The sequence below is a fragment of the Triturus cristatus genome, chromosome 8 (assembly GCF_964204655.1).
Source record: "Triturus cristatus chromosome 8, aTriCri1.1, whole genome shotgun sequence".
Taxonomy (NCBI): Eukaryota; Metazoa; Chordata; class Amphibia; order Caudata; family Salamandridae; genus Triturus; species Triturus cristatus.
The window spans coordinates 987,353,194-987,379,722 of NC_140591.1; positions in this window are offsets into that span (position 1 = coordinate 987,353,194).

The window sequence follows — 26,529 nt, forward strand, 5'->3', positions numbered from 1 at the left end:
ATAGTGCGAAAAGTATTTGCTAGTCGTGCTCCTGTGTGTTTTATGTGTTTTATCACGCATCAATTAATCTTTTAAATAGTGTTTTTACGAATATGTGTTTTATCCTATTGTGGGCTGCTTTTAGCTATAAGCTGGTCATGGAATTTTACACATTTTTGCTATTATGTATTATTAAATTGTAGTCATTTTATGTCTTTTTATGATTATAATAACCGAAATAAAGACTAATTGGACTGGAAATTTAACTGGATTACGCATTCAGTTTCATTGTTCTTTAGTGTAACTTCTTCTTGCTTCTCATCTGTGTATTTGTTTGTGTTGTTCCTTGTCATGTCTTTTGTGTGTGTGTTTGTTTCCCTTAACCTACTTGTCGGGTCTTGTTCTTTTATGGGAGCGTGTTCCACTGTTGTTGTTATGTTATCCCCAAGATAAGGAGATGTGTTGTAATGTGCCTATCGCTTCAGCCAGGCTGAAGCTGCGCACTGTTATGTTATGTTAATTTTATTTATATAGCGCATTAATGCCCTAAGGCATCTAAGCGCTGTTTGTTTCAGCGAATGTAGATAAAAAGACTGCCCAATAAGATGCTCTTATTTAAATAACCAGGACTTTACAGCCTTTCTGAAAGATAGAAGACTTGGTTCATTCTTTATCCCCAAAGGGAGTGTATTCCATATTTTAGTTGCTTCCAGCACAATGCTCCTCCCGCCCCATTGTGTGTTTTTTAAAACTGGGCTGTATATATGGAGGAGTGTGGCTCGATGGTTAGAGCGGCAGACCCTGAAGCAGAGTTCTGGCCAGGGACCAGGGTTCAATTCCCGCCTCGCCGGGGCTCGGGCGCAATTTCCTTGGACCTGTCTATTCTCGCCTCAGTGCCTATTCTAATCACGGGCCCCACGCTGCAACTCTGGGCAATAGTTTGCTTACCCTCCACACTGGCCCCAACAGCGCTAAGGATGCCTGGCTTCACCCTGGGGGTGCCCAGGAGTGGACACTTCACAGGGAAAGCCAGGAGGGGTTCCACAGCGGTATGAGTATCAGCGCCAGGAAACCGCAAAGGCGACACCGCAAGGTGGCCGTCTGGTGACAGTGCGCTCTATAAGTACCTTGACATTTACATTTATATAGATTTGCAGTAGCTGATCGAAGTTTCCTAGCTGGGATATGCTGCTTGAAACTGTAACTCAGAAAAGCCGGGCCCAGATTATGGATTGCTTTGTAGGTTAGGCAGAGTACCTTAAAAGTTATTCTTTTTTTATGGGGAGTCAGTGTAGTTCTATCAGTTTATGAGTCACCGAGCAAAATTTGGGGATTTTCAAAAAGAGTCTTGCTGCGGCATTTTGTAAAACCTGAAGTTTATTTAGATTGTATTTAGGAGTAGTCAGAAGCAAACTGTTACAGTGATCTTTTTTTGATAGAATTTATGATGTAACTAAGGTTTTTTGCAGGTTGGCTAGTATGAAAGGCAGGACCTCTTTGATTACTCTAAGAGTATTGAATTTGGAGGAAGTGAGTGTATTTACGTGATCAGTAAAATTGAGTTTGGTATCGATAATTACTCCTAAATTTCGTGCTTTATCCACTGGGGTAAGGATTTGACCCATAGTAGTTGGCCATGCCCCAGGGCTCCAGAAATGTAATTCAGGGCCAAACAATAGTACCTCGGTTTTTCCTGAGTTTAATTTAAGGCAATATTTGTCCCTTCAATTTTGGACAGCTCTCATGCAGTTTAGAAATCTGTTTCCAGTGCAACCAACGTTTTCTCTATGGAGACGACAATTTGGGTGTGGTCAGCATAGGACGTAAGTGAGAAACCAAACTTTCTATCAGGGCTGCTAGTGGGGAGACTTAAATGTTAAAAAGAGTAGGGCTAAGCGATGAACCCTGTGGGACTCCACAAGGCAGGGAGACATGTTTTTATGACATGGTTACATTCTATGGTTTGAACGTTGGCAGTGAGTTGCCAGCTGTGCCTGGCAGGACTGCGGTATGGGGTTTCATATCTCTGCTACATAAACCCTCTTACAAATACATGGTGTTTGAAGTGTACCTTAATTTATAACAGCAATGCGCTCTATTCTCCTGAATTTCCGAAAATGGCTGCCTTTTACGCGTGATCACACGCATCATCCTGCCTAACGTTTTTTTCTGAATTTCATTTAAGGCAATTTTGGTGCATCCAATTTTGTACAGCTCTCATGCAGTTTAGGAATCTGTTTCCAGTGCAACCAACATTTTTCTCTATGGAGAGGACAATTTGGGTGTCGTCATCATAGGACGTAGGTGAGAAACCAAACCTTCTTATCAGGGCTGCTAGTGGGGAGACTTAAATGATAAAAAGAGTAGGGCTAAGCGATGAACCCTGTGGGACTCTACAAGGCAGGGAGACATCGTTTTATGGCATTCTATGGTTTGAACGTTGGCAGTCAGTTGCCAGCTGTGCCTGGCAGGATTGTGGTGTGGGGTTTCATATCTCTGCTACATAAAACCTCTTACAAGCCCATGGTGTTTGAAGTTCACCTAAATTTATAACAGTAATGATGCCTATTCTCCTGAATTTCTGAAAATGGCTGCCTTTTACGTGTGATCTCACGCATCATCCTGCCTAACAATCTTTTCTCTAGTGGATGTGCTGGAAACGGACTCTACCAGCGCATCTTCCTGCTCTCTTGCGTGCTCTGCTGTTATGTCTGATGTTCTTTCCTCTGAAGGACGTGCTGTGATGCCCTTGCATGCTTCGTTATTCTTTCTAAGGCTCACGCTGGCCTCCCGCGACTCCAAGAAACAGGAGAAGCCAAACTCGAACAGTTCTTGGGCCCTGTTCCAACATCAAATCCTATTTAATAACTTTTTTAATGACTTTTGCTCATCAAACGCTGCATGCGGCTCCCTAAAAAACGCAAAACCACTAAAAAATAACTTCCATCGTTTTTAAATCCAAGAGTAATAACATTAAATATTTACATTAGGCTATCTTGAGGAAAACAAGCCTAATAAATCTAAAATAATTATTTCACTCTGGATACCTAATGGTTAACAATACATCTAATATATGTATTACATCTACATATTGTTTAAAAATGCATATAACTGCCAAATATTGAGATACGAAGTACTGATCTTGTGAGCAGCAGCAACAGAAGAAGGATGTGGACGGTGTGTCCTGGGATTTATAGTCATTGGTTAAAGATCTGAATTCAATCTTTTTTTTTGTTGCTGCTGTGAGTAGCAGCAATACATGTTTGCCTCGGTGGCATGATTTCAGGCTGCAGCCACACAATAAAACAAGCATTAATAGACTAATGCCTCTAGCTTGCTTGTATCCAATATCAACAATGGACACAAGATGGCAGCAGAATACTATGCAGGTGATTTTGAAGTGGGGGAAATTACCGTGCCATTTTAAGCCGACATAATGGCAAGTTTATGGTATGATTCTTTTCGTGATAACGCGCCCTCGACTGTATGGAACTCATTAGCCTCCGGCAACTGCCAGTTAAGGCTGTAGCAAAACACTAATTAATCAAATAAAAAAAAGACCGTGCAGACAATATGGGCTACATATAAACAGGCAAATAAACCAGGTGTAATGTTTGGGTGTCCAGATCTGTGAAACAATCTGCCGATTTTTATTACAATTGACGCTCGTTTCACTTACCAGTGACACCTGGTTCTTGTGACCCAAATCAAACCTGCATAATTGTTCTACCAATCACTCACCGGACTGCATGACAGCAGAGTATATAAATGCATCAGCAACATAAAGAGTAAGATATGTCGCCACCAGCATGGATGTCTCAATGAGCTAATTCAAGAGGGACTCGGGGGCAGATTTACATGCCCCTTGCGCCTCTTTTGCGTCACTTTTAACATGTGAAAAGTGACGCAAAAGTGGCGCAAGGGGCTTGTAAATCTGCCCCTTAGTTTATATGGAGGTAAAAAAGAAAGGCAACGGAGGGCATAAAAAATGTAAATCACTCTAGCAAATCGCCTCGGCTTCGTTGGGGATCGCCTGGCGTGGGTGGGGCGATGGATGGACTGGGGTGATGTTCGGTTTACTACTTGCTATAGACACTGTGCCGCACTCGTTGTATGTACACTCTGACAGACCTTATGGCAGACAAAGGCCACTAGCAGAGAAAGTGGAGAAGTATGAGGTACTCAATTGTCTCTTACGCAGATGACACGCAGCTGATTGTTTTGCTTTCTCAAAACAAAGACCAGGCAGCTGTACGTTTCTCTGAATGTTTAAAAGAAGTAGCACACAGGATGCCAAATCAGTGCCTCAAACTAAATGGCAGCAAGACGGAGGTACTGATTGTAGGCAAGATGCCATCCATATGGTCCACCGCTTGGTGGCCTGACTCATTAGGCCAAATACCCACCCCAAAGGCTGAAGTAAAAAACCCTCGGGTATGGTTCGACTCAGAATTGACATTCGTGAGCCAAATCAGGAAGGTAGCGGGAAAATGTTATGGCGCGATGAAAACTCTGCAGAAAATCCTGGCTCTCTTACCACCTAATACCAGGAAGACCATTGTTCATTCAGTAGTAACTTCCCAAATGGACTATGGGAATGTATTATATCTGGGAGCCACTTAGAAGGATCTGGCCAGACTGCAGAGGGTACAGAATGCGGCGGCTCGTTTGGTACTTGGTCTGCCAAGAAGAGCCAACGCTAAGAAAACCCTGACAGCTCTCCACTGGCTGCCAGTGGAAAAGCGAGTAGTGTTTAAGGCAATGTGCCATTGCCAACGAATTCTACTAAAGAAAGGACCAAGATACCTGCAACCTTTAATCACTAAATACATACCAGTGCGCAGCTTAGGATCACTGGATAAGGACTTGGTGACCGTACCGAGAACTTTTAGAGCCAGAATGGGTGAGCGCTCTTTCAGGTACAGCGCCGCAAAACAATGGAATAGCCTTCCTATTAACTTAAGAGGAGAGCCATGTGAAACCAAATTTCGTAAGCAAGTAAAAACCTGGCTATTTGTACATCCACTTCAAGGATAAGCCACGGCAGGCCTTACACTACGGTCAAACGTGCAGTTAGCTACCGCATCTCCTAGAATTCTTTCGAAGCGTGGGGACACACCGGTGGTGTAACCAGGTGCTCTATAAATGAATAAAATAAATAAAAAAATAAATAGCTTGGCAGCACCTTTTCCAGACCCAACGAATGGCTCGTTACCTACCACGCCTGCACAGCAGACAATACAAGCCCTCACGTGGAACGTAAGGGGCCTTAACAACCACAGACAATTGCGGAAAGTTTTAGCGTATTTATCACAACACAAAATAGACATTGCATTGCTTCAGGAAATGCACCTACCCCTTGACACTCCCATGTTCCGTGCTAGGGGTCTACACGGCTCCATCCATGCTGCAGGATTCACAATACATGCACAGGCATTATTACCTGGATCAGACCTAGATCCTTCCTCTACCTTGAACCATTAATCACTGATGTTGACGGCCGATATGTCGTGTCTCGATGCCAAGGGCAAGGCCTAGATTTACTGGTTATTAACGTGTGCGGTCCAAATTACGACAAGCCCGACTTTTATACAGCACTGAATAACAGGGTTGCCAGCTGTGGCATAGAACAACAACTCTGGGGAGGTGACTTTAACCTAGTTTTAGACCCTGCCCGCGACCGCTCGGGGGGGCCAGAAAGACGACTTACTGCCTCTGCTAAAACACTTATAGATATTATGACGCAGGAGGGCCTACTGGACGTATGGAGGTGGAAGACACCTGACAAAGGCGGGTTCACACATTACTCGGCATTCCACGACCTGCATACACGCATTGACTATTGGTTAGCCTCGAGCCAATTGTATTATCAAGCGCAGAGGTGTGAGGTCTTACCCCGCACTCTCTCCGACCACTCCCCGGTTTTATTGATCCTTGAGGCCCCCAGGAAATTGATACCCCCATTTATTTGGAGGTTCCCTCCGTACTCCTTACTGGATCCACTGTTCAAGGAAGAGCTTGCTGAAGCGATAGAACTATCTTTGAAAAAAATGTTGGTTCGGTTGAGAGCTTTCAGAAAGTGTGGGAGACTTTTAAAGTTTATATACGGGGCGTTGCCATGTCTAAACACTCCGGAGTCCTTAAAGCACTACGCAAGAAGCTTGCCGATCTGGAAAAAGCTCTTGCTAGCTTGGAGCAGCACTTACTAGGGGACAAGACGAAGACCTTATGCGGGAGTTTAAAGCTCAGTTAGAGGAATACCACAATACTGCGGACACTGAGGTCAAACACCTTAGTAAGTACGCAATGGCTCGCTCCTACAGTGAGGGCGAGCACCCGGGCGGTGTGCTAGCCCGCCTGCTTAAAAAGCGGCGGAGCCACACCGTTATATCGACATGAAATCTGCAGAGGGAAAAACACTTACTGACCATACAGATATAGCTGAGAGATTCAGACAATTCTACTTGACCCTTTATTCCTCTCGGAGCTCGGATATGGAGGGAGACATACTGGATTACCTGTCTCACATCAAGCTAACCTGGCTTACCAACACTCACTGTGAGTTCTTGATGCGTCCTATAGAGAAAGAGGAAATCACTGGCGCTAGCAAGCATGAAACCTAGTAGAGCCCCGGGCGCAGATGGCCTGACGGTCGCCTTTTACAAGACTTACCTAGACCTACTCCTACCTCAGTTGACTGCTCTCTTTGAAGATGTGTGCACCTCGGGCACGATGCCTCCCTTAATGAGACAAGCAATAATCATTGCTATACTAAAGCCGAACAAGCCCCCAGAGGAGTGCTTGTCATACTGACCACTCTCTCTGCTTATCGTAGACACCAAAATCTATGCAAAGATATTGGCAAATAGACTTCTTCCCTTAGTCCCGCAGCTCATTGCCCAGGAACAGGCTGGGTTCGTCCCGGGCTGCAACCTTACCTATAATATACGTACGGTGTTTGGGACGCTCCAGCATACCAAACCTGAGGTCCCGGCAGTCGCAGTCTTTCTAGATATGGAAAAATCTTTCGACTCCGTCGAATGGCCCTTCATGAGACAGGTATTGTCGAGATGGGGCTATGCGAGGTCTACCTACAGTTGTTAGGCGTACTGTAGTATAAGTCCACAGCCAGAATAAAAATTGGGGACTTGGTGACTAGCCCGATTCACATTACTAGAGGCACGGGACAGGGGTGCTCACACTCCCCGATCCTCTATGCTTTAGTGGTGAAACCCTAAGCCTGTGCACTCCGTGAATACCATAGGTACAAGGGTATTCGCATCCCAGGCTATGAAATCATAGTCTCAATTTACGCTGATGATACCCTCTCATATGTCCGTGACCCTGAACGCCACCTTTCCTCTGTCCTCTGCGAGATTGTGTGGTTTGGCGGGGTCTCCGGACTGTGTGTCAATTGGCCGAAATCGATTATTTTCCCCCTTACCCCTACCACGACACAGTTCTTCCCTGACTACCCGCTGCAATGGACGACGGACCCGGTGAGATATTTGGGAATCCAAATCCATTCTGACGCAGACGTGATTTTCAAAGAAAACCATGGGGTTCTGTTTCGCAAATTGGAGGATGAAGTAGAGAGTTGGATAAAGCTTCCACTGTCTCTCCTGGGCAGAATTTCTATAATGAAAATGTTGGTATTCCCTCGCTTTCTCTTCCTTTTTACCAATATCCCGATGGTACTCCCAGGTGTGTTTTTCACACGACTCACTTCACTTATGGTCAAGTTGGCCTGGGCGGGCAAACAACCCAGAGTTGCATGGCAAATACTCACAATTCCTTACCATATGGGACGACTGGGCGCACCAGACTTTGATATGTATTACAGGGCGGCACAGTGCGCACACGCTTATCACTGGATACATGGCCCACCTGATACACTCCACTTATGCATTGAGAGAGCGGTAACCTCCCCCCGCCCTCTGCCCATGATGCTTTTTTCTCCCCCGGATCGACGGACTTGTATATTGGACTCAGTCAATGCGACAACTCATGCTTGGCATCACCTCCTTAAACTTCAGTTCGGGACTCTTATGTATTCTCCCTTGGCCCCTTTGGACTGGTGCTGATGGCTGCCTCCGTGCAGAGAGGCAGGTGTGGTGCAAGGGCTTCGCTCCATGGGAGTCCAAACTGTAGGTGACCTCTTTGTTGATGGTATAGCGAGGAGTTGGGACAGTCTAGATAGTGAGGACGCCGGGCCCTCCCCCTCACCCATTTCCAATTTCACAGGACACGACATGCGCTGGGACAACTTCTGGGAAGTGACATGGAGGAACCTCCGGAGCTAGACACCCTCACACTAATTATTAAAGCTAAAGAACCAATGAGGCTAGTTTCTAGAATATACAACCTGACGCTGTCCTATAGGAAAAACTTTTTTACTAAAGCCCGCCTAGCATGGCAAAGAGACCTACAGAGAGACATAGACGACGAGACATGGAAGTATTGCTGTACCAGCACCAAGCGGGTCTCCCTTAATGGGTGTCACCGACTGACCCACTTTAAGTATCTGAACAGGGTGTATTATACACCGGAAAGACTACACTGTTATGGTCTTAGACACAATCCCAAATGTGAGCGATGTACGGAAAATATAGCAGATTTTATACACCTGTCGTGGCGTTGCCCTGGCATTGCAAGGTTTTGGGAAAACGTCTTCTCAGAGTTGACGGCTATAACTGGGCAGACCATAGAGCCGGAACCGGCCCTAGCACTGCTGAGCTATTCTAAACTACTCCCAAAAGGGATTAGTAGATTGGTGGACATGGGATTGTTAATGGCCAAGCGCAGAGTTGTGATCAGCTGGATGCGGGGGCCGCTTCCCACAGTCACACATTGGGCGAGGGACATGTTATATTGCTGCACTCAAACGGAGTACTACAGTAAACTCCTCCCCCCTCAAAACCGCCCCAAGAACTTCTGGGCCCTGTACAGTGCTTATAGGTACTCAGTAGGCAAGGGAGAAGGGAATATCAATTCGGAGAATAGCGATATGATTGTCACTGCACCTGTCTTAATGCACACCTGAAGCTAGTACTGGTGATAGATGATACAACCTACCACACCGCATGAACATGCCAGATCCTAGGTTATGTGGATAGTCCCCAGGACACTTGGGAATAGACTGTGCACTGAATGCCTCTATCCTGTGCTGTGGAAGGGTGTAACGGGCTGCTTAAACTTGCTGTGATGCTGCTCACTTGTGGTATTGAATCTGCTTTGTAATGCCTTTTTTTTTTTATTCTGCACGTCTCTGTAAATGTGCTAAGATACGGCTAACTGAGTGTCTTACAATGCAACCTTGATATTATGTTTTTTCTTCAAAAACTAAAATAAATTTTAAAAAATAAAAATAAATGTAAATCACTCATGACCAGAAATGATCGTCTTCAAAGGCAAAGGACAAACACATGAAAAGGAAAGGAGCCTACAGAAGCTGACCAACAGGGAACAAGCAAATGAGTGACGGGAAGCCAACACAAATTGAAAGGAATGGGTGGCCTCTAAGCCCTCTGTAGGGTATGGAGGTCTTGCAAAAGACAGCTCACAGAAGCATCGTATGTCCACTGAACAATTTCTATCATGACTTTTGGATCTCAACAGTACTTAAGTATTCATACATCAGGTTGTTACTTAAAAATGTCTTCTCATTTACATATTTCGTCAGGTTTACCCAGTCTGTTTTGCATCATGTGAATGTTGAGAAAAATAGAAAAAGTAATAAAAAATACACAAATAAATTAGCTTCAAGTACAGCAACACCTGAAAGTCTGAGTTTATAAAATACAACTTTAAATCCAGATATATTATCTTCCTTATACATGTAAACCCCTACTATATAGTTATGTATTTATACATTTATTACTTTACTCCTACTGAGGAAATAAAAATAACCTTTGACTCCCTGCAATGCATTTTTCTTTCTCTCCCTATACCTCTCTCAATAGATCCTTTTCCTCCACTCTCTGACTCATCCCAAACCTAATTCTACTATGATCTCCAAAGTAACCTTTTCTAGACTCTTCCTCCTCTGGTCCTCCTTGGCTCACCCCATACCTCATTTTACTACTATAATCTTCCAAACAACCCTTTCTAAACTCTTCCCTCATGTATCCCTCCTTTGACTCAACTCATCCCAAAACTAATTTTACTACAATTATTTCCCCAATCCATTTCTAGAGCCTTCCCTCCTCCTTCTTACCTTATACTCATCCCAAACCTCATCTTACTACTATGATCTCTCAATAAACACTTTCTAGACTCTTCCCTCTTCTATTCCTCCAAGATCCTATTCAATCCAACTAACAGACTTGCTTGTCCACTGCTAAAATTAACTCAAATTTTCCTATACTAATCCTTTTTGGGTTCCGGAGTAGCGTGCTATTCGCCGAAAAGTGCATTGATGCCTCATCAGGAGTAGTAAGTGCCATATAAATACAATTACAAATACTTTGCACTTCGTCATTCCCTTTTATATTTGCCAGAGTGGGAAAAAGAGGAACAACTGGCATCTGCACAGCAGGCGGTGCAGAGGTGGGCTAATCTGTTCCTGGTGCACTGATTTATGTAGTATATGTGCCAATGCACAGCGGTAGCTAGATGGATTTGCTTTGTCTCTTTTCATTCTTCATCCTGGATCATAGAATATTGCATCATAAGGGTTGTTCACCAACATCTGTGTTGGACTTGGTCCTTTCTGCTGGGTCATACCCAAACTTTTGCCTTCACCCCTCATGTGTTTTTTAACCCATTGTTGTTGTTTTTTAGGAATCTGTGCACTTTACCATTGCTAACCACTGTAAAGTGTGTGTGCTCTCCCCCTAAAACTTGGCAAAATTGGTGTGGACCCAATTGGCACATTTAATTTATTTGCAAGTCCCTAGTAACTTATATTACATATACCCAGAGCCTGTACATTAAATACTAATAGTGGGCATGCAGCACTTATTGTGCCACCCACTTAAGTAACCCTTTAAAACATGTCTCATACCTGCCATTGCAGCCTTTGTGCAGTTTTAAACTGCCATTTCGACTTGCCAATATAAGCCCTTTACCAGGCCTGAACCTTTTTTAATGCATCCAAGGCACCCCAACGGTAGGCCCTACACAACCCATAGGGAAGGGTGCATTGTATTTAAAATGTAGGACATGTGTTTTTAAGTTCCTGGAAGAGAAAAACTCCTAAATTCCTTTTTCACTACTGTAAGGCCTACCGTATCATTTGATAACATTGGGGGGCATATTTACAATGTCCCTGTGGCACTTTTACTCCACCTGAGCCTCACTTTTGTGACGCTTTGGAGGGGCAGGGTGCCAGCCCATATTTACAAGACCACGGAAAGCCAACTTGTGTGACTTTCCATGGCTTTGTAAATATGGAGTAAGGCAATGTCTTCTATGCTTGGAAGGGGAGTTCCATGGGTGTTGCTGCGGGTGTTCCCAAGCAACACCCATTGTTTTTTACGCTGCCCAAGATTTCCAAAGCAGGCATGTGTGCATAAAACAAGGAAATCACCTCCTTTTGACGGGGAGGCGGAGGGGGCAGGGTGTTCCAGGTCTGTGTGGCACGTTGGGAGAAAGATCTTCCTCCTGTTTTGGTCTTGTGGATCCGTGAAACGGAGGCCAGGGCGAGTTGGGAGGAGTTGAGTTGTCTGGTGGGTGTGTGGAAGGCGAGGCGAGGGTTCAGATATTCTATTCCTGTGTCGTGGAAGGCTTTGTAGGCATGTGTGGAGCTTGAAGGTGATTTGCTAGTTGATAGAGAGCCAGTGGAGTTGTCAGAGGTGTTGTGTCAAATGGCTGAGGTGGGGGATGTCGAGTACCAGTATGGCTGCGATGTTTTGGACATTCTGTAGTTTCCTGAGAAGTTTCCGGGTGATGCCAGTAAAGAGTGCGTTGCCGCAGTCCAATCTACTGGTGATGAGTGCATGGGTGATTGTCTTTCTGGATTGTGTGGAGAGCAATCTGAAAGTCTTCTGAAGTAGGCGGAGCGTGTAGAAACAGGATGAGGTTACTGCGTTGATTTGGCGGTTCACTGAGATTGAGGAACCAGTATGATGCCAAGGTTGCATGCATGGTCCGTAGGGGTGGGAAGGGTTCCTGATGTGGCAGGCCACCAGGAGTCATCCCAGGCTGAGGGGGTGGGTCCAAGAAGGACGAGTACTTCAGTCTTTTCGAGTTGACCCTGAGGCAGCTGTCTTGCATCCAGGTAGCAACTGCCTTCACTCCATTGTGAAAGTTGATTCTGGCGGGTGTGGGTTCGTTGGTGAGGGAGATGATCAGCTGAGTGTCTTGTGCGTAGGAGATAATGTTGAGTATGTTGCTTCTGACAATGGCTGCGAGGTGAGCCATGTCCATGTTGAATAGGGTGAGGCTCAGGGAGGAGCCCTGGGGCGCTCCGCAGCTAATCTCTGTAGGTTCTGAGAGTAACGGGGGTAGTCTGACTCGATGTGTTCGGCTGGTCAGGAAGAATTGGATCCAGTCCCGTGCCTTGTCGCAGATGCCAGCGTCATGGAGTCTTGTGATTACAGTGCGGTGGGATACAGTGTCAAAAGCAGCCGAGTGGTCCAGTAGGATGAGGGCTGCTGTTTCACCCCGGTCGAGGAGGGACTGGATGTTGTCGGTGGTGGCGAGGTGTGTGATCTCGGTGCAGTGGTTGCTTCGGGAGCCCGATGGGAGGTGTCCAGGACATGGTTCTCTCAGATGACCTCCGAGAGTTCGGGCGTTGATGGCCTTCTTGATGACCTTGGCTAGGAGGGGGAGAAGAGAGATGGGTCTGATGTTCCTGAGATCTGACGGGTCGGCGGACAGTTTCTTCAGCAGCAGGTTGATTTTGATGTATTTCCATTCATCTGGGTAGCTGGCGGTTTTGATGGAGCAGTTGATTGTGGGGCAATGCGGGGGGTGATGGAGGCAGCTGCTCTCTAGAAGATGTGGTACAGGCAGGGATCCGATGGGGCTCCTGAGTGGATGCTCTTCATGGTCTTGAGTGTGTTGTCTGTGGTGAGTGGAGTCCAGTTGAGCATGATCTGTTGGGGTATGGCGTGGTTGCATGCAGTGGTGGTGGGTGTGGTGGCAGGGTCTTAGGTGTCGAAGTTGTTGTAGATCTGCCTGATCGCCCGGTGGAATCAGGAAGGTGCCGAGTTTGTTGGTCTTGGGTGGGTGGGACATCTGTGGTCTCGCTGTTGGGCCTGGTGAACTCCTTGACGATAGAGAAAAGAGTCCTAACTTTACTACTCCTAAACTGAAAAAAATCCTAACTTTAAGACTTGCGGTTTTCACATAAGGCATTTAGGAGTCCTAAACTTAGGACTCCTAACTTCTGTGAATACCGAAATGAGTAAGTGCCGTCTGTGAATACCAAAATTAGTAAGTGCCTTCTGTGACTTCCAAAATGGTAGTAAGTTTAGGATTTTGTCTTAAGTTAGTTCTGTGAATCGGGCTCAAAGACTTCTCATACATAGTGTAGAACAATCACTGAAAGGACAGTATTTTCTATGTATGAAGGGTGGACTTTCTGTGTTTTTTTGTAATATATAGAGGAGGCTTATTCCACAGCTTACCATACCTCTTCACTCCCTCGCTTGTTTACGGTTACCACATAGGTTTTACCACCAGGGGATTGGTGGCTTCGATGTACTCGTAAGATATCACTTTTTACGCATATGACCCACGAAAAAACCTGCTACCTCTGACTCGTGAGTTTGTGTGCTTTGGTGGCTACTCCAGTATCTGAATTAATTGGGCCAAATCTATACTATTCCCTCTCACTGACAGTACACAACCATTCCCAAGTGAGTATCCTTTGAAATAAGCAGCATACCCCATTAGATAACTGGGCATAGAGCTCAGTCGTGATCTAGGAGAACTATGGCAAGCAAATTAAGGCCGGGCCATGGCCTGGTTGGAGGACAGAGTACCTATGTAGTCCAAAATGCCCTTACCCCTTGATGGTTGCAATGCAGAAGATGATCATCCTTCCAAAATTCCTCTACCTCTTCCTTAACATCCCCCTCCGGCTCATGTCTCACATCCTCAAATGCTTTGAATCTTACATGGTGACTGTAATATGGGCAGGTAAAGAACCCCTGTCTTCTGGAAGCTCCTCACTCTACTGCTTGCACAAGGCGTGTTGGGCACACTGGACATGACATATGCTTACTGTGCCAAAGCTCAATCCCTTCATTTCTGGCTTTACTCAACTCCATTCCAACCTCATACGACCATAGAAAAAGACTGCACTGCCCGTCTCCATTATGAACAGCGTTATTCCTACCTCATAGAGCTCCAAGGGCTAAAATTGACATGGTCGACTGTGTGCAATAGGCATGGTAGGGTTTGAGGATAAGAGCAGGGTTGTCACTTCTATATGCTCCTCATCCCGCTCACCAACAATCCCTTGATACCACCACTTCTAGATAGGGGTGCCATCACACGTACACATAAGCACAATATCAGACCTCAGGCCATTACCCTGATGGTCGGTTCCTTCCACACTTCAAGACTGCAGCATCCCCACCCCCTACACTACTGGATACACTATTGTACTATCAATTAAAAGCTACCTGCCATGCTACATGACACATTCCCACCCTCGCCACCATCCCTCCCAGCGCTGGAACATATCCTCACCTCCCCGGTCCTGCGTAAACTTATAACACGCCTCTACAACACTATGCAGAGTTCCTCACAGGTCGATGACCCAAGAGTGTGGGTGATGTGGGAGGAGGACATTGACCCAGCCATATCTGATGCTCAGTGGCCTTTTTGCTGCAGGCAATTTGAGCTACTCTCCCCAAATTATAGAAAACGTCTGATTCACTTTTACTTTCTGCATTGTCTCTATCGCACCCCTCTACAGCTATTCAAAATGGGGCTGGTACCAGACCCCCACTGTCTGTGCTACTGCTCACCACAAGCTTTCTTTAGCCATCTCGCTTGGCAGCGCCCAAAGGTGGCATCCTTCTGTAGGGAGGTGTTTGAGCATATACATACAATCACCGGACACTCGCTCCCTCATTCCCCCTAGTGGGTCTGCTGGGTTATGTTAAAGATACACCCAACACTTACTGTCATCTCACTGCCATGCTACGCCTGTTGGGTAAGCATAGGGTTGCCATATACTGGTGTAGGAAACCCACTCCCATCATCAAAGCATGGCTATGTGATGTAGCATATTGCCAAGGGTAATTAATCAACTTCTGGGAACTAATGCCGATCTGCTTCTGTCCCAAAGATATCTGGGAGCCATTTGCCTCCTTTCTTTGCCAGAAGGATTCCAACTTGCCAGTGGTGGGTGGTATCACTGAGGGAGGATGCCAGGCAGGGGACACCCATTGCCACTCCCTTTAACATCCTGAACATCACGTCAAGATATGGCTTTGCCCGTTTGTCCCTGGTCCTGTGGAAGGGACCCCTGGCAGACTTTAAAAGTCCTCTCCATTAAGACTATGCGTTCTTTCAATTAGCTTTTATAGACATATAAATGTTACCCTAACCTCTGTGTTTGCACTAGTTCCTACATATGACAATTTGAGCAACATCATGTGCACTGTTTTCTGATCAAGATTGTTCACTCGTGGCAATGTTTCTTTGTGCTCCTCCCTGCCACCTTCCACCCTTCCTAGCCCCCTTCCCATCCCCTTGCTTCCCTACGTTCCGTTCCTCTAACTTTGTTGTTGTTATTTTTTCCATATATTTTTTATTGGGATTACCAAGTATACAGTAACAATATTGGACCAGTATACCATATTACAACTTCAATTGCAAGCAGATCGTACTGGAATATCTATCTCCCCCCAACCACCAGCCCCCTTCAGGCTCAGAACATCTTATACAGTAATGATATGTAAATGTAAATATGCAGATATTTATATAGAGCAAATCACCAACTGGTCTCTAAGCGCTTGCTTAGGGAACCCGTCCTGGTATTCCCCTGTGAGATACCCCAGCAGGGCATCCACAAGGTGAAAGCCAGGCATCCCGCCACGAGGGGCCATTGTGGAGATTAAGCAAGCTATTGCCCAGAGTCGCAGAGTGTGAACCCATGAATCGAGTATGCACTGGAGTGAGAATTATCGAGTCCATGGACAATTTATGGACTCAAGACCCAGCCGAGCCGGGAATTAAACCCTGGTCCCGGCTGACCTCTGCTTCCAGGTCTGCCTACTCTAACCAGTGAGCCACACTTATCCATACAGTGGAAACACAGCATAAAATGAAACATTAGCATTCAGGTGTCCCCCCTCCCTTAAAAGGTCCTCCATCATATCAGTAATGTGGTGTCAGTATTCCCCCAATCTATGGGGGTAGCTCATCTGGCGGTGCCAGTAGCTCAGTTAACATTACTGCCCAGGCCCTCATATCATCCCAATGTTTTTCATCTGTATGCTTCTTTTTCATGTGACACCCCTCAGCATTTATCCATTCAGCCATATCCCTTAGCCAGTCTTTGATTTTCAGCTATTTTGGAGACAATCATCTTATTAAAATACTACATTTAGCTATTGTCCGTCCCAGGAGAAGGAATTTTCTGCTCAATTTTTTTCTTCTACCTATAAGGAATATGTCCCAACAGTCACTGGGAGATCTCTCTGTGGATCCCCCATGCTGTGGTCACATTCAGTCTGGTCAACACTGATTGCCAGTAATTATCTATGTTCGGGTATCTCCATAGTATACGAAAGAAATTGGCAGCCCGCCCCCCACAGTGGGGGCAATCCTCTGAATGCTCTGAGTTTATGGCATGTGATCTATTGGGATCAAGCTATACCTGACAAATCATATTATATTGTAACAGTTTGAACCATGCATTGGAAGAAGTGACTTTCACCCCCACGTGAATTGCTTCCCAGGCGCCTGACGTGAGGGGCGTCTCAATGTGTTACTCCCATTTACGTTGCACCGCTAGTGTATCAATGGGAGCATACTGACTCAAAGCCCTATATATATATGTGAAACATGTACTGCAGCTGTAAATTAAATGCTACTAGTGGGCCTACTGCACGTATTGTGCCACCCACTTAACTATCCCTTTAAAACATTTCTCAGCTTTTCCATTGGAGTCGGTGTGCAGCATTAAACTGCCATTTCAACCTGGCAAAAAAAACTTTTGGCAGCCCTAAACCTTCCTTTTAATGCATATAATTCACCCTTAAGGCAGGCCATATAGAGTTTATGGGGCAGGATGCATTGTATTTAAAACATAGGACATGTGAAGTTGTACATGACCTGGTAGTTTCACTACTGTAAGGCCTATCTCTCCCATTGGACAACATTGGGTTACCTTATTACATTTAATAATGATAATGTTTGATTGGGAGCAGAGCGAAATATCCTGTTTGGACTCAAATGATTTGTAATTTAAAAACCTCTTTAATGGTAAAGTCAGTGTTTAATTGCAATTATGAAAATACCACTTTTAGAAAGTTTGGAATTTCCTGAGGACTTCTAGGAGTTTCCAGCTGCCTTGGCCTGTTAATTTTGCTCCCCAATCTGGAGTTCGTCTTGGGCTCAGACAGTGAACAATAGCACCTTGATGTAGCTGGGAGAGGACCACCCTACCAGAAAAGGAGAGTTGGAGGTATTCCCTGCCCACTTACATTTCAAAGGAGCTGCCTTACCGCACTCACAAAGAACTTGGCACCAGGCTTTTGTCACCCCAGACACCTTGGGACCTGGGCATGGAGGAAGGAAATTCCAGAACCATCTGTGGAGGAAAACTCCACATGTTACTTCCACTTCAAAGCTGGCAACAGGAATAAATAGTGGACCCACAGACCCACTCTTCAGTACACTTCAGAAGTGCTGCCTTATACGCCACAAGGCTGCCCCGTGCTTGCTTCCTGCTTTGTTTCTCAGAGGACTGCCCTGTTGCTTTGGCCTACCTTGTTTCTCAGAGGAGTGCCCTGCTACTACCGGAGACGTGCCCAGCTGCTTCAGGGCTACTTTGTCCTTCGAAGGACTGTCCTGCTACTTGAAGCCTGTCTTGTTCTTCAGAGGACTGTGCTACTGCTTGAGGCCTGCACTGCTGCTTCAAGGAGAGAGGACCATTTCCTTGAACCCAGAACTACCAGAGTGGCTCCAAGGGTCAATTGGCTGGCCTCCTGTTCTGAGATACAGGGACACAACAAGGTCCAAAGGCATCCCTGCGACTGCCCAGCTGATCTGCTGCAACTGGCTCTGCCTGGAACTGCAAATGCACATGCTTGGACCTGCCTGAGACCTACTGGCATCATCAGGAGTAAGTTTGTCATCCACAAGAGATGCCTCTGTAGGTCCTGGACCCTTGATTAGCACCAGTTAATCTCATCCTGTGAAATCCTGAAGAGAAGGTAACGTTTTCAGTGGGACTAACTACGGTCTCTGTATTCAGCACACATTTCATCGCTTTCAGCCTGAACTTGTGACTTTGTCCCGGTCTACGACAACCAGAAACCCACAATTATCGCTTTCTGCTTCTTTCCACTATTTTTCTTGAACCTTTCGACTGATTGGATTTTTGTCATTTTGGTCTCATTTTATTATTAGATTCTACCCTATTTTTTCAGAGCTGGCTTTTAAACTAAGAAACCTAATGAAATCTGCCAGATTTGGATCCCCATTAGACACTTGTTGAGCTTCTTGCTCCAGAAATCTTAACCACGCAATTGAACACTATTTTTAACTAAATAATTAACACTGTATACTTCCCCTTTGAGTGGAAGAAGGCTTCCATTTTAACTTTACTAAAAAAAAAACCATCTGGATCTGCAAGAGCCAAGCAGTCACAGGCTAATTTCTAGGCTACCTTTTCTAGCTACATGATTATAGAAGGCACTGAATGGGGAACTTACGTCACAGCTTGCTTGACTGTACACAATATGGATTTATAAGGACATGCATTACGGAGACAGCGCTGGTAGCCGCATTGGAGGAGATGAGGTCCATTTTAGATGGTGGTGACAAGGTCGCACTGATATTACTAGACCTCTCTGCGGCCTTTGATATGGTCAATCATCCCATCCTAATTGACCGGCTCGCTGAGCTAGAAATAGGTGGTCTTGCTCTCAGCTTGATAAAATCCTGCCTAACAGAAAGAGTGCAACAGTTTGCCATGGGGGGATTCATATCTGACCAATTTTGTATTGCTTGTGGCTCCTCATTGAGCCCTCCTCTCTTCAATCTTTACATCACTCCCACTGTCAAGACTTGTGAAATCATTTGGCTTCTCTGTGGTGTCATATGCCAACAATACCAAAATAGTGGGACCAGTATCCAGTAATCCAGAAGATACTGCCTCAAGATTTAACTCCTGTAAGTCTCAGAGAGGAAGCTGGATGAGGTAAAACTTTTAAAAAGCTTAATTCTGGGGAAACTGAGGCCCTTCTCCTAGGCCAAGACAACTAATGTTGGTCGCCAAGCTGGTGGCCTCAGGAAATGGGGGCACTTCCCTCACCAGTGCGGAAAGTGAAGAACCTAGGGTTTGTCTCTGACAATAATCTCAATTATGAAGATCAGGTTAATACCCTAGTTTCATCAGTATTTTTTACCTTAAGAATTATTAGGCAAATGTTTCCCTTCATTCCCTCAGACTTTCAAAAACAGCAGTTACCACTCTAGCCCGAAGCCAAATTGGACTACAGCAATGCACTATTTTGGGCTTCCAGAAAAGACTTCTCCATAAACTTCAGATGCTACAAAATGCATCGGCCCTGATCCTGTTTGGAAAACCAAAATATCAGTCTGTGTCCAAGGCCTTGATTAAGCTACATTGGCTTCCAGTGGCTAAGAGGATAGAATTTAAGGCTCTGTGTATAACTTTTAAGGCACTGCATAACTTCAGGACTGATTTATCTGGTACACCTCATCACAGAAGCTCAGAGTCTCAGAAGCCAAGCACTTAGTGCTGCCCAAGGCCAAACAAGCATCATGGGGAGGTAGAAGTTTCTTTTTGGGGATGGACAAATTATGGAACTCTCTCCCGATGAATCTAAAGAACTGTCCAGACCTTTTGTCCTTTAGGACATCTCTTAAGACCTGGCTCTTCAGTCACTAGTGAAGCTCTGTTCCTTTTTCTCCATAGCTTTCTATCCATGATAGCAGCAGCGCCAAGATGCCCCAGGATATTCGAGCACTATATAAAATAAAAAATCAAACCTATTTTTCTGAATTTGTGTGGGATTTCTCTTGCATTGTCATTTCACTTTATTACTGTTTGTGTGCTGCATTAACACTTTACACACTGCTTCTAAGTTAAGCCTACTGTATTTGAGGGTAAAGCACAAGTTAATTTAGTGACTTTGGTGGTTCACCCTCAAAAGAATTGTCGTTGTTGCTTGAGAAGGGTTTTCATCCCCTCTCAAACAAAGAAACATGTTTTCACAATCTGCATTTATTTATAGTGGAACAAATTCAACAACGTTTTTAAGGTCGAGCCTAGCGGCAGCACGCATGAGCTGCTTGCTCTTCAAGACTGCTGTAGCAGGGTATGGGAGAGAAGCCAGCGCCTACTCTCCACCCATATTTTTCATTGGCTTGTATCACTGTCTTTCATAAATGTGACATTCGGATTCGTTAATAGGCTTGTTAGGACCTCCTTAGTACGGCCTTGTCATCATTTGTAACCTCCCATGGTTACTGGCCCCTTTACTTCAGTTGTTACACTGGACCTGTTATTTAGTCTGTAAGTACTTTTTACTTTATTGAGTTTCTCTTACTGCAGGCCAGACATGCACTGCTTCAGCTGAAACCACTTGTGTTTTTTTCAGCAGCATGGCCGCCCCAGTACCACGGGCACCCGCTTTCAATCACTTTAACTCGGCATTATCTCATGTCTGTTTCAACCACCCCAAGTAAAATGGATTTAGAAATCATACGCAAATTAAGTCATGTGAATTCCAGGTAGCACATAATCGTGTGCTAATGAGCTGAAGCTTACAACAGCACATCTGTGTTACATGTCATCTGCACTAAAGCAACCTGACAGGGTTGTTTTCAAAAGCCTGTTTTATTAACAAAAACAACACCACCACCACCACCAATACGCCATCAGCCTGGGGGTCAGTAGCCAAATCCATTGATCGTTATCAGGCTGAGGGTCAGTAGCCAAATCCAGTGCTCACCATCAGGCTGAGGGTCAGCAGCCAAATCCAGTACTCGCCATCAGCCTGAGGGTCAGTAGCCAAATCCAGTGGTCGCCATCAGCCTGAGGGTTTGTAGCCAAATCCAGTGCTCGCTTTCAGGGTGAGGGTCAGTAGCCAAATCCAGTGCTCGCTTTCAGGGTGAGAGACAGTAGCCAAATGCAGTGCTAGCTTTCAGGGTGATAGACAGTAGCCTAATCCAGTGGACGCCATCAGCCTGAGGGTCAGTAGCCAAATCCAGTTCTCGCTTTCAGGGTGAGAGTCAGTAGCCAAATTCAGTGCTCGCTTTCAGGGTGACAGACAGTAGCCAAATCCAGTGTTCTCCATCAGCCTGAGGGTCAGTAGCAAAATCCAGTGATCGCCTTCAGCCTGAGGGTTAGTAGCCAAATCCAGGGCTCGCTTTCAGGGTGAGAGTCAGAAGCCAAATCCAGTGCTCGCTTTTAGGGTGACGGACCATAGCCAAATCCAGTGCTCACTTTCAGGGTGAGAGGCAGTAGCCAGATTAACTGCCCACCATCAGGGTGATAGCCGGCAGCTATATCGAGTGCTCGCCATCAGGCTGAGGGTCAGTAGCCACAGCAAGTGCTCAGCATCACGTGGTTTAAGAGCTCAGCTTCGTCCTAAGGGTCAATAGCTAGTTTCATTACTCACCTCCCGGCTGACACTGAGGAACAAGTACCAGTGCACGACTCCAGACTGTCAGTCAGTAGCCAGGTCCGTTGTTCCACATCAGACTGACAGTCAGCAGGGGGTTCTAGCATATGGCTTACTAAAGTTGGATTGGGGAGGAAGGCAGGAATTGGATGCAGTTTCTTAGGATCCTCCGCTTGGAAGTTGGAGGTAAGCCCCTCGTTTCAAAATGTGGAATGTATGAAACCTGTTGCGTTCTCTACCCGTGTCTCAGTGGTTCACAACGCTGTTTAAGGCAGCTATTTGCAGACCCTTTGTTTTAAAGCCTATGCTGTTTCACCCGCTTCCGAAGTGACTAATAATATAAAGTCGCTAAGTTTGCTGTGTTATTTGTATCCTGTCACAAGTTTGCTATCTGCAAAATCAATAAAATGTATATAACAAGAAAGCCTCTGATGGGTCAGAATAATTCATATTGTGACTGTAGAGGTGATCCGCGACCGCGCTAGAGCAGCATTTCTTCATTCATTCAAACATATTAGGCAGAAACTATTCTGGGTTTTTGCATATTCTCCGACCTTTATGTTGTGGCTGTTAGCCATTATTATAATATTTTGGGGCATATCATCAAGCCCCGGAGATAAAATTATCGCCACTTTAACGTCCATTTTCAGACGGAAAGCGGCGATAATTTTATCGCCTAATCAGCAAGGTCACGCTATTGCGTGAATCCTTGCATTATCGCCCTTTCCCCCAACGCCCATCTTTGCATCTCTAATGAGATGCAAAGTGGGCGTTCCTGCCCTGACATAACTGGAGAAATGTCGCTAAGCGGAGTGAAGTACTGTATATGCATTCAATATTCTCCCCTTTTTACTTCTCTGGGTTTATATGTATGTAGAGAGATGTTTTAAGGTATGGGCAGAGTGGGCAGCTGCCAGTCCCTCCACTCCTTCAGTTGGCCCACTGACAAGTGGTCTGGACAGTCTCACGGCACCTGTGTTAATTCAAAGAGGATTCCTGTATTTTTAATTTGTGTTATGCGTCCGAAAAATACTAGCATTTTAGACTACGTGATTAATTAATTATTTTGAGACAATCATTAATGTGGCGCTAACATCGAAATGATTAAGATTAATTCTTCTTTAAGTATTTAATAATTAATTGTTATGTTTGGAGTTTATTTATTGTGTATGAACTTGATGGCTTGATGGCTTCTTAAAAAACTAAACAAAAAAGTTGTTCACATGTTAAATTGCATCACTGGCGCACAGCCTTTGCACAGTTGTTAGAGGACTGCAGCTGTTAAACAGGCTATTGTTGTGTCCGGCATGCGCATTAAACTTTTATGAAGTGCATATGCCCAACAGCCATATCGACCCAGAGATGCTGGTGCATTTGACCGACCTACAGTCAGTCTACCCAGCGGGAGAGAACAATTGGGGAAGGACCGGAGAACTGGGCAAGTAGAACACGACAACCTGCAGTTAGTGTTCATATTCCATTGCCTCTCAATTACCCACAGTTATGAAAAAGTAGCTCCTGTGAGCCAGAAATTAGAGAACAGTGTGCTGATGTGACAGTTTCCTACATATGGAGATTTAAGGGACTGAATCATGTTTAGTGAGCTCTTTCACTTTTATTGGCAACTTTCATCTTTGGTGATTGTCTTGGGTTTTTGTGTTCTTTTGAGAGCTCGCTTTATCTACATTTATATTGTAAGGTGCATATTGTTGAGTGGCTGCACTGTGCAATGATGACAGTAGAGAAGTATTAAGCACACATTTTTGGTTTAGGTAAGTGTACTAGATCTCCAGACATCATCTCAAACCCCATACCACTTATGACCCCCAAAATAGCCCGTTCTAGGCTCTCCCCAACTCTACACCTCCTTGCACCATCTGACACATTTTTTACTATACTAATCCACCAAAACAAGCCTTTCTAAACTCTTTCCTCTGACTCTACCCCTTCACATCCCTTTTTACTCATCCCAAGCCTCCCACTACTGCTATGAGGTCCAAAAAAAATAGAAAAACTCTAAATCCTTCACTATCCTTTTCAATCAAAATAACAGCCTAACATGTCCACTTATCAAATTTCATATTTCACTATACTAACTCACCACTAATCCTTTATGAGTTCCCAGTAGCGTGCTACTCGCCGACAAAAGCACTTAAACACCTCATTAGGGGTAGCAAGCACTATATAAATGCAATCCTTTTTCCCTCTTCTATCCCTCCGCTATCCTTCTCAATCCATATAACTGACTAATATCCACCACTCAAATTACATTCATATTTCACCATACTAATTCACCACTAATCCTTTATGGGTTCCGGAGTAGCATGCTACTTGCTGAAAAAGCGCTTCAACCCCTCATCAGGGGTAACAAGTGCTATATATATAGATGCAAACCTCTTTCCCTCTTCTATCCCTCTGCTCCCCTTCTCACTACAAATAACCGACTAACATATCATCCACCACTCAAATTACTTTCATATTTCACTATACTAATTCACCACTAATCCTTTGTGGGTTTCGGAGTAGCGTGCTACCTGCCGAAAAAGCGCTTTGACGCCTCGTCAGGGGTAGTAAGCGCTATCAATGCAATTACAATACAAAACAATTCCACCAGCACCAACACCAACAATACCACCACCAATACCACAATCTCCACCACCACCAATACAACCACCACCACCAATTCCACCAGCAATACCATCACCACCAATACCACCACCAATCCCACCACCACCAATCCCACCACCAATACCACCACCACCAATACCAATCACACCACCACCAATATCACCACCACCCATACCACCACCACCAATACCACCACCACCATCAATACCACCATCACCAATATCACCACCACCAGTATCACAACCAATACCACCATCAATACCACCACCACCAATACCATAACAAATACCAACAATACCACAAATACCACCACCCATAGCACCACCACCACCAATATCACCACCACCACCACCAAAACCACCACCTCCAATACCACCACCACTAATACTACTACCACCAATCCACTACTACCACCACCAATAAAACCACCACCCATACCACCAACACCACCCCAATACCAATACCAGCACCAACAATACCACCATTACCACCAATACCATCCCCAATACCACCACTAATACCACCACCAATACCACCACTACCACCACCAATAACACCAATACCACCACTAATACCAATACCACCAGTACCAATACCATCACCAACAATGCCAATACCACCACCTATACCAATACTACCACCACCAATCCCACCAATATCACCACCACCAATACCACCACCATTGCCACCACCACCACCAATGCCACCACCACCAATACAACCACTACCAACACCACCACCAATACCAACACCAATACTACCACCAAATACCACCACCACCAATTCAACCACCAAGAATGCCACCACCAATACTACCACAACCAATACCACCACCACCAATACCACCACCACCAATACCATCAACAATACTATGACAACAACGAATACCACCACCACCAATTACCACAACCACCAAAACCACCACCAATACCACCACCACCCCAATACCACCACCACCAATACCATCACCATCAATACTGCCACAACCAATACCACCACCACCACCACCACCAACACCACCATCAGTGCAACTACCAATTCCACCACCAATACCAACACCCCCACAAATATCACCACCACCAATACCACCATGAATACCACCACCACCAATAACAATACCACCAACATGACCAATACCACCATCACCAATACCACCACCACCAATATCACCACCACCAATACCACCACCACCAAAACGCACCACCACCAATACCACCACTACCACCACCAACAATACCACCATCACCAAGACTGATGCCACCACCACAATACCACCACTAATACCAATACCACCACCTGTACCACCAATACCACCACCAATACCACTACCACCACAAATACCATCACCAATACCACCAATACCACCACCACCAATATCACCACTAATACCACCACTAATACCACCACTATTACCACCACCAATACCACTACCACCACCAATACCACCACCACCAATACCACCACCAAAAAATGCCAATACCACCAACACCAATACTACCACCAATACCACCACCACCAATACCACCACCACCAATAACACCAATACCAATACCACCGATACCACCACCACCGCCAAAACCACCACCAAGACCTCCAATACTATCAACACCAATATCTCCACCAATACCAATACCACCACCACAATTACCAATACCACCACCACAATTACCAATACCACCACCAATACCACCACCACCACCAATACCACCACAACCAATATCACCACCACCAATACCACCACCACCACCAGTACCACCACTATGAATACCAATACCTACACCACCAATACCAATACCACCCCCACCAATAACAATACAAACATCAATAACAATACCACCACCACCAATACACCACCACCAATACCACCACCAATACCACCACCACCACCAATACCATTACCACCACCACCACTATCAATACCACGACCAATACCACCACCACCATCACTACCACCACCACCAATACCACCACCATTCAGCACCACCAATATGACCACCACCTATACCACCACCACCAATACTAATACCACCACCACCAATACCACCACCAACACCAATACCACCAATGTCAATACCACAACCACCAATACCAATACCACTGCCTCAGCGCCTCTCGCTCACTAGTAATTGCAGGGGCA